Raw genomic sequence first — 8867 nt, 5'->3', positions numbered from 1 at the left:
GTGTTTCAACCTTATGAGGTGATAATGTTGTCATGTTGTGTTTACAGCCAACTGCACGACCCCCAAGTGTCCAAAAAAATGCATTAATTATGTATTTGTAATAGGAACTACTTGTTAAACAGCTATTCTGATACACACTTCAGTCCAGTGGGTCAGAGGGTGACACTTACACACCTAAAGCTGTTTGTTAACCACCATAAAAAAGACAGCAGAAGTGGTTGGATCAGTGGGTAGAGTAGGCGCACATATACGAGAGGCTTGTATATGAGGAATTGTGCCCAGGTGTAAATTGCAAAGAGTTTGCCACAGAGAACTATGATTCCTAACGGTCCCTATTGTTACAAGTTTTTTTTTTAAAGTTGTATCTGTCTTTTTTTGTTTAAAATGAATTACTTTCCAAAGACTGAGCTAATAATTTCAAGCATGGAGGAGCTCCATGTTGAGAACAGGTGTTCATGACTGTTCCAGGCTGAGTTGATTTAAAGAGCCTGTTCCTTATTTACAAATCCAGCATCCAATGTAAATTATGTCCACACATGCCCAGTTGCCCTGAAGTTCCCTCATGCAACTTGCTAGAGTTCCAACTTTCTAATATCAGAGCATGGTTCAGGGTCAGTGCCAAGTCTATTTTTATGCTTGTACCAGTGGTTGATGCCAATCTAGCCACTGATCTCAAATTCACTTCTGGCAGAGAGTCTGCAGTTTGAAAAACTTAACCATCAGCAAATAATTTCTTCCTATTTTTATTTGTCCGGCTTGTCAGTAAGCAGACAGGCAGACAGATAAACTGACTCTCCCACAATAGATTCATCATGTCACTCCCAATCATACTCTAAAACCAATGTGTTTCCAGTAGGTCTCTGGGTAACCTGGTGTCAACAGTACAAAGTGAACGCTTGGTATTGCAACATATTGCCACCAATAACATTAATGACCTCAGGTTGAGCAATCTTCCTTGATGATGGTGCTGGGCAATATGAGAGAATTGGTATTCACTGTGTCCATTTCAAACAATGAATTATTTATGGGTTGCTTGAAGCTACTGCTGGGGTGGTGTGGAGACGAATGACTGCAGCACGGTAAAGTGGTGAGAGGAGAATCACAAGAATGTTAAAGGCGAAAAAAACGTTATGTCTTATTCTAATGGCAGCAGAATGGAACAATTCAGACGTCACTAATGGCTTTGGGTCATATTTATTACCGTTCTGGTTACATGATGTTGGCCAGATTAAGATTTCAATCTGCATCAGATATTTAAGTGTGATACAGTATGTGTGTCTTAAGCTGTAAGATAATCAAAAAAATTATAGGACACTGATTTTACCAGATGTAATTTTCACATTTGTAATTGTTTTGTGACCACATAAGACATTTCTTTTATTTTGTGAGATAAGTTGTACGCAGTTATCTTACTAAAATATACAGCTGCAATTTAATGTGCATTTGTGCCTCAAAGCTACAAACCCAATATCCTTACATTGCCATACCTGACACATTAAAACTGAGCAAAAGCAAGGCTAAAAGAGTCTCTAGGTTCTCATCAGGCAGCTTGCACCGCAAGTTAGAAGCCGTGATAGATTGTGCGATTGCCCTCTGGGAGATTTCCTAGTGGGCCGCTCTATTTGTGTGGGCTGAGTTGGCTGCACTCTGGTCGAAAACTTTTATTTTTTTTTTTATCGGCCCATAGAGAGAAGAGATTTCACATGATTGGCCACTTGTGTGTCTTTCATGTAAACACTGGCCATTCACATCCTTGGTCTTTGGCTGACCGGCCACAGACAGGAGAGAGTTCACATGATTGGCCTACTGGTTTGGCTCTCATCTGAACATTTGCCAATCACAGCCTACTATGGCCCTCTTCCAACCCATAACAGAGAGAGAGAGAGCACATTTAAGTCCCGCCCCACCGGCAGTGAAAAAAAGTGCCAATAGCTAGCTAAAAACCAAGGGGGTAAGCGAGCCTGCACAAAGCATACCTCCTATGGTGCCATTTTGATGCTATCAAGCCATCACCTGCCATTAGCATTCCATTGACTGCCATTCATTTTGGTGTCACTTTGACAGCGAACAACTTTACATCTGAAGCGTTTAAAGACTCTATTTGTCCGTTATTTATTTCTAAAGAAACACGACAATGTATAAAAGGCTCCATTACCTCATGTTATGGCTCCAATTGTGTCATAACCATGCAAATTTCTATCGCATAGTAGACAAATTACCGTACAGGCAGGAGAAGCTCGCAGGCAGTTTCAATTTACATTAGCTATTTAAGTTTAATTACTAATGTTAACTACCATTTTAGTTATCAATAATTACCCTGTGCCTATATTATATCCTTACATATACCTACGCTCTCTGTCTCTGCAAGGTTCGGAATGATTGAGATTTCTTTTGGCACAGCTACCAGAAGACTTACAACTTTCAGACAGGTTGCTCACGTCAAGCTCAGTTTGAGGCTGCGCAGTAACGCTCAGCCATCACGAAAAGTGCTTCTAATAGACTTCACCCGTCTCCGTGGAAATCTACTGCGTCGCTTTGTCCATTAACTTTACTGTCTATGCTAAAAACGAGATTTAAGCATGTCAAACGATTATTTTAGCACCCTTTGTCTACCAGAGAGGACACGTTAGCTGTTAGTAAGCTAATGTTAGTTATGCAGCAAGCTAAGGCATTTGCAAACATAGTAGGCCTACTATAGATTTCTGACTGATCCACATTCCACTATAACACAAGTTGCATACTGTGTACAAAATGCAGCTTTAGCTTAACTTACAGACTTGTCACTTGTTTGCTATACGATACTTGACATCTTGATGACAGCCACTCTCCACCCTAAACCTATAGCCATCTTACCATCAAGAGCCAGGCAGCCTTTTTGTCTCTGTGAGTACACTATCATACTATCTTACATACCACTCCGCTGATGTCAGTAGTAGGCGCTGGTATGCAGGATTCAAAATGAACTTTTTGTCCACCAGACAAATAGCTAGTGAATGTTAAAATGTTACTTTGTTTGGCTGGTGAGTCAAACAAATCTACCAGCCACTTGCATATTTTAACAGCATTATTTGGCTTGTTTAAATGGTGCTAATTTTGAACCCTGCTGGTACATGGTGTTGTAAGGGGAGCGCAAGGATGGTTGGTGATTGTGGTGGGCGGGTCTGGGTCTCAAAAGTCTAGGGCTGATTTTTTACCCCAGTCCAGCCTGAAGTTCGTCTGAAACCTCTTATTTCCTGTTTCCTTTTTTCTTTTCAACTGCCATAGACCAAAATGCCTCTGAAATTGATTGGATAGACCTTTTAATAAATCAAAGCAATGAAACATTTGACAGTCCGCAGCTCCACAAGTTGTTAGTCATCCTCTCAAACATGCCCCATATTAGATAAACGGTTCTAACTGGCCCGACCTGGGTCAGGTTGGCTGGAAATCTGTCTAAACGGGAGAGGGACCAGACATATCTGCCAGAGCGAATAAAACATGAGTGTGCAGATTCCTGTGGTTCCCAGGCTAACTTAAGATTGCACTTGAATATAAAAGAGTTTTTATTTTCTGTAAATTAAAGAAATGTATTCACAACAGCAGATGTCCCATTTGTATGGAGAGCAAGGATTGGCTCCTGTGTTACAGATTGAGCCTGAGAGGTATTTTTTAATGGATAATTTGCATAGTAGCCTTTATGTTCCTAGGCTAGTGTATAGTATGTCTGTTGAATGAATCTAACTGTGAATGCAAGCCAGCCTCTAAGTGTTTCTACAGTTAATGAATGTTTTGCTGCCATGTAGAACATAAATTCCTAATAATTCTCTAACACTATATCCTGGCACAATGTATTGTTGGTGTATCGGAGAAGACTGAATGCTACACCATAGACAAGATAGTAGAACCCACAAAGACAGTCTTAAAGAGTAAGTTATCTGTCAAAAAATGTAAGATTCAGAATGCCACACAAAGATAAAATTGATATTAAACACTGTTTAACTTTAAAAGTGGCTTTAAAGTTGAAGATTTACTGATGAGATTAACAAATTTATTTGAGGTAACATCCACAACTCTAGTGTAAGAGCAGGATAAAGCAACTAGACTTAACCCTTGTGTTGTCTTCCCGTCGACCATGCAACTTTTTGTTTTTCAACAAAAATTCAAATTTTAAATTGACACTTTTTTTTCAACGTTTTGCTCTGTTTGGTTTCGACACTATTGTCGGTTTTCCCGGTGTTTTAGTCACTTTTTTCGACGTTTCTGTTACTTGTCCTGTCATTTTTGAAGCTTTTGCTGACGTATTTGTCGCTTTTTTTATGTTTTTGTTGATTTTATCTGTGCTTTTTTTGTCACTTTTTTCAATGCTCTTTTATCATTTCTTTTTCAAATGCTATAAAATAGAATAAAACACCAAAATTCAATGAAAGTAGTGAACTGATCATTTATTTAACTTGTGAAGAGCGCCGTATGGAACCATCCATGTTATTTTTTCTGACAATTTGGTTGATAGAAACCCATATTTCTGATATAGAAACTTTTTGAAAATGGGTTAAATTTGACCCGAGGACAACAGGAGGCTTAATGCAGTAAGCATGGTGTCAGTCCCGAATGGTGATTCTCATTAAATCCACGTGACCTTTTTCTCCACAAAGGGCATTTACAAATATAGTCTGCCTAACTAATTTTTCAATTAACATATTAATTGGGTATTTATCCAGCAGGTATATGAAAAGGGAGTGGGGCGATGTTCGTTTTGTATTCATGGTGTCTTGTTTAAGTAAGGCCGAAACCTTGGCCATTGGAAACTTTGAAGAAAAAATGCATTGGATTTAGCTCATAAATATTGAGTCAATTGATATTGTTAAAGGTCCCCCAAGAAACATCATGTAATAGCCTTGATATTTTTTTTTCTTCACAACTTAGAGCATCAAACCGCTCGAACCATAACCTTCCCTGAATATACAGGATGTTCCTAACTAGCCTCCCTTTGGGTTTTCTCCTTCAATTTTAGGAATAGACCAAACTGCAGTGTCTTTTAGATAATCCTCCAGTGTGTCCCCAGACTTAGTTTTGAGCTTTGACTGCAGAATAACTAGAGCTTTGTCTGAAAATCTCAAGAGAGCTGAAAGAAGCACTGTTTGCTGAAAACCGAACTTCACTTCCCTCTCACCTCGCTATGAAAATAGGACCGCTGTTGTTCTCACTGACAGCTTGATACCGTTTTATATTTTATGAGTTTCAGAAAATCCCCAGAGCCAGGTGTACGGCTGCATTTCCCAAAAATATTTTGACAGTTCTGAGTAAACAGGTATGCATGTGTTGAAAACACCTTAACAAGTTAAGGGGGTGCAAGAACAAGAGAGGAGAATATTTATTGTTGGTAAAAGTAACAGTTCAGTTCATAAAGAAAATGCAGCCTCTTTAATGGCGGATTTCTCTCCGTATTCTTGTTAGTGGAAAGTGGTTAGCTTTGAAAGAAGCCTTGCTCACACTCAGCGACACACTCTGACATTGTTTTTTATAAATCTTTTTAACATTTATTGATTTTCTGAATAGCTTGTTTTGTAATTCAATTCCATTGTCACTGTGCTGCAGATAACTTGATGTAAGGTGATATCTCCATTTGAAGTAATGAGGAAAATAAATCACAACAAACAGCGTGCAGAAATTCGAGCTACAAGCGTCCGTAGCTATTTTTAAGCTTTACTTTGCTTTCGCTCCTCGTCATTCCTATTCGGTATTGTCACTCTTTTGGTTCAGGACTGTGTTCTGTCAGTGCCAGAGTCTGTGGCGTGAATTGGCAGGCACAGGTGTAAGCAGTTAACATGATTCAGTATCAACAGCCGGCTGCTCGCAGCTCTCTGCTATTCACTGCCCAAAGTAGCATCTATTGTGGTGGAGCCCGGTGAACAATCGCTCACTTGGTAATGTTGATTTATCAAAGTAGTCACGGCCCCTGATGCACCTCCCTGCAACAATATTATTGGCTTACACCTCCAGTTACATGGGAAGTAGGTTTCTGTGTGTAATAAAAGTAGGTCATGATTCATGTGCCGTTTTTCTATTACATGGTACCTGCTCGACTCGCCTCGACTTGACTCTACTCGCCTTTTTTGTTTTTCCATTATGAAAAAAAGTACCTGGTACGAGCTAACAGGTACTTTTTTTTTTTTGTATCACCTCCGTCGAGGTACCAAGCGAGCTGAGGCGATACCAATAGGTGACGTGAAAACCTGCAGACTACCGATTGGTTGGAGAGAATCGTCACTAATCACTGTTTTTTTGGCTGCTTCCAGCTTCTTATGAAACCAGATTTGTTTCAACGCACCTTCGACGTTCTGCGTGTGTGTCGCTATGGCGACCAGCCTTGCTCGCCTCACGCATGAGGCGGTACTAAATCTGCAATGTGAAGAACGGTCAATGACTGAGAAGGCTAATTGCTTATCAAGCTGATGGCAGTATTCAGGTAGGAATCCTGAATGAAAGAACACATTTAGAACTGTTCAAGGAACATTCCCCATTGAATCTCTTGACTCTGATATCAAGACAGAAAGGTCCTTCATTTTTGTGCAAATTCTGTTGGCAAGGAATTACATGAGCTGTACACAAAAAAAGCTAATATGTAACGTTTTATTGTTTCTGAGCAATCAAACTGAAACTCTGCACCGTGGATACTTCTGGACCTAAAGCTGCCAAGCAGTGCTTCATTCTTCTTTCCTACTTCATCGCTGTTGTCAGGAATGATTTAAACTGTTTTGGCAGTTTCGTTTTCTTCTTAAGTTTGTAAAATTTATTTATTTCCTACTCTCTTTTTAAGAGAAATTCAGGCAGGTGCTGCCAAATTGCATCCTTTTCTGTGACGCTCTGTGATGTATGTTTATGTGAAAATGAGAAAAGACTTGGCATGATTTCCCTATCTTACCCACTTGAAATGGATACAAAGAGAACATGTGGCTGTAGACTGTTAAACAAGGTACACTGGCTCTCAGCACTCTCATAAATAACAGTGGGAAAGCTCCTTTCCAAGCCTGACTTCAGGGGAGCTGTTTGGGCAAGCATGCAGCATCCTGCAGCCAAGGCAATGACTGCCACCTGTCTCTTTAGCACAAAATATTAACTCTATCTTGACAAATTACCACAAGGGGTTTGGTTATTTTAAATCACATATTCAACATTGTTGTCATTTTTTTTTAAATATTCCTCTGGAATCTGGAGATGATCTAGAAAATGGTGTAATTTACATGTAACCCAAGCCGACTAGAATTATTTTCTCATGAATGCCAACTTAAATGCCTCACAATAATGATTTAAAAAACATTTCACAAAGATCACCTGTTTCAAATAAAAATCATGGTGTCAAGCATGAGTTATTTGTAAATTAAATGAGTTACAGATGGACAAGACATGTTCAGTTGAGCAGCTATGGCGCTACTCAAGTATTCTTTTATGAATCTTGCTCCCTTAGCCAACACTTTACACATTTCTTGTGGGACTCTGTTCTTCCTCTTTGTACTATTTAGCATGTAAATGAGGAGTCAGTTTTCACTTTGGAATGATTTTCTGCTTATAAACAATGAGATTCCTACCCATTAAATACTGGAGTTGCTGTTGTCAAATCCAGATTTTTTTTCCCTTAAACCATCTCAGCCTTTGTTATTCTTTTTCTGATGGGATCCATTTGTTATGTCTGGGCATCTGCTTTGCAGCGTGGAGCCTCTGCCAGCCTTCAAGCAGACGTCTGCTTCTGGCACTGGCTTGTTGGTTCCTTGAGCGAATGAAAGCATGACAGTGCCTGTCATGTCTTAAATGTGTCAGCGGGGACTCATTAACTAAACAAATCTGTGCCGTCACCCTGCAATCCAAAAAGAATTCCAGCCTCAGTGAGCAAGAGGAATTGTAAACAAAAGACCAACTGGTCTCACAAACAGCCCTTCTCTAAAGATAGATTAAAAAATCACCTTCACCTTTTTATTTCGGCGAAGTGAGCGGTGATCACTTTCCAGATGCTAGATGTGATCTGAGTGTCCACAGAGGAAAACAGCAACTTAACTTTGGGTACATTTACACATGTATGTATTACACATTTACACGCTGTTTGGTTCAGTTCAAAATAATTCAGGTGTGTTCCCCCTTTTGGTTTAATTCCTTTAGGCTGGTGTTAAAGCTGTCTTTCCAACTATGGTACTATGGTGCTAATTAAACAACCAGACCATAACCATCTGAAAGCGTGGGTCTGAATTCAAAAGTTGAACCACTATTAAATGATGTAGGGAACTGTTACAGAAGCAATCTTGTGAGTGATCTGTATAATTAGTCAATGTATTCATGACAGATCATTTGGTAACCATGGGTATATATATATATGAATTTAAAAATGTGAGTGCAGGGATGACCAAAACTTAGAACATATGACTTAGATTCATTCCTCCTGGTTTGTTTAAAGGCCTTCGTAAGATTTAGCCCCTCTAATCAGTTGTGGAAAGTAACTAAGTTCATTTACTCCATTACTTATATGTTTCTAAAATACCACTAGAAGGGCACTCAGAGACCGCAGACCTCATCCAAGGCATGCCCAGTTGGGAACTGTTTTTTCCGAGTATACAGACTCCATATGAATGCAGCATCCTCTCGCAAAAAAATACTTTGTGTATCTGCCCCATGATTTGGATTTTCTCCAAAATGTAATGGGCTCTTCCTTGGCCCTTCCACCAAGTTTCATTAAAATGGGGCCGGTACTTTGTCAGTAACCCTGCTGACCAACAAACTGAAAAACACACAAACTGAACCTAAAATTGAACCTCCTTGGCGGAAATAGTAAACCCATGCTTTCATTTGAATAACTGTTCAAATTATCCAATATTTTATAGAAAAGAACCCCCTTTTTTTAG

The sequence above is a fragment of the Perca flavescens genome, chromosome 10 (assembly GCF_004354835.1).
Source record: "Perca flavescens isolate YP-PL-M2 chromosome 10, PFLA_1.0, whole genome shotgun sequence".
Classification (NCBI taxonomy): domain Eukaryota; kingdom Metazoa; phylum Chordata; class Actinopteri; order Perciformes; family Percidae; genus Perca; species Perca flavescens.
The sequence above is the reverse complement of the archived record's forward strand: the minus strand, read 5'-3'. Positions refer to the sequence as shown.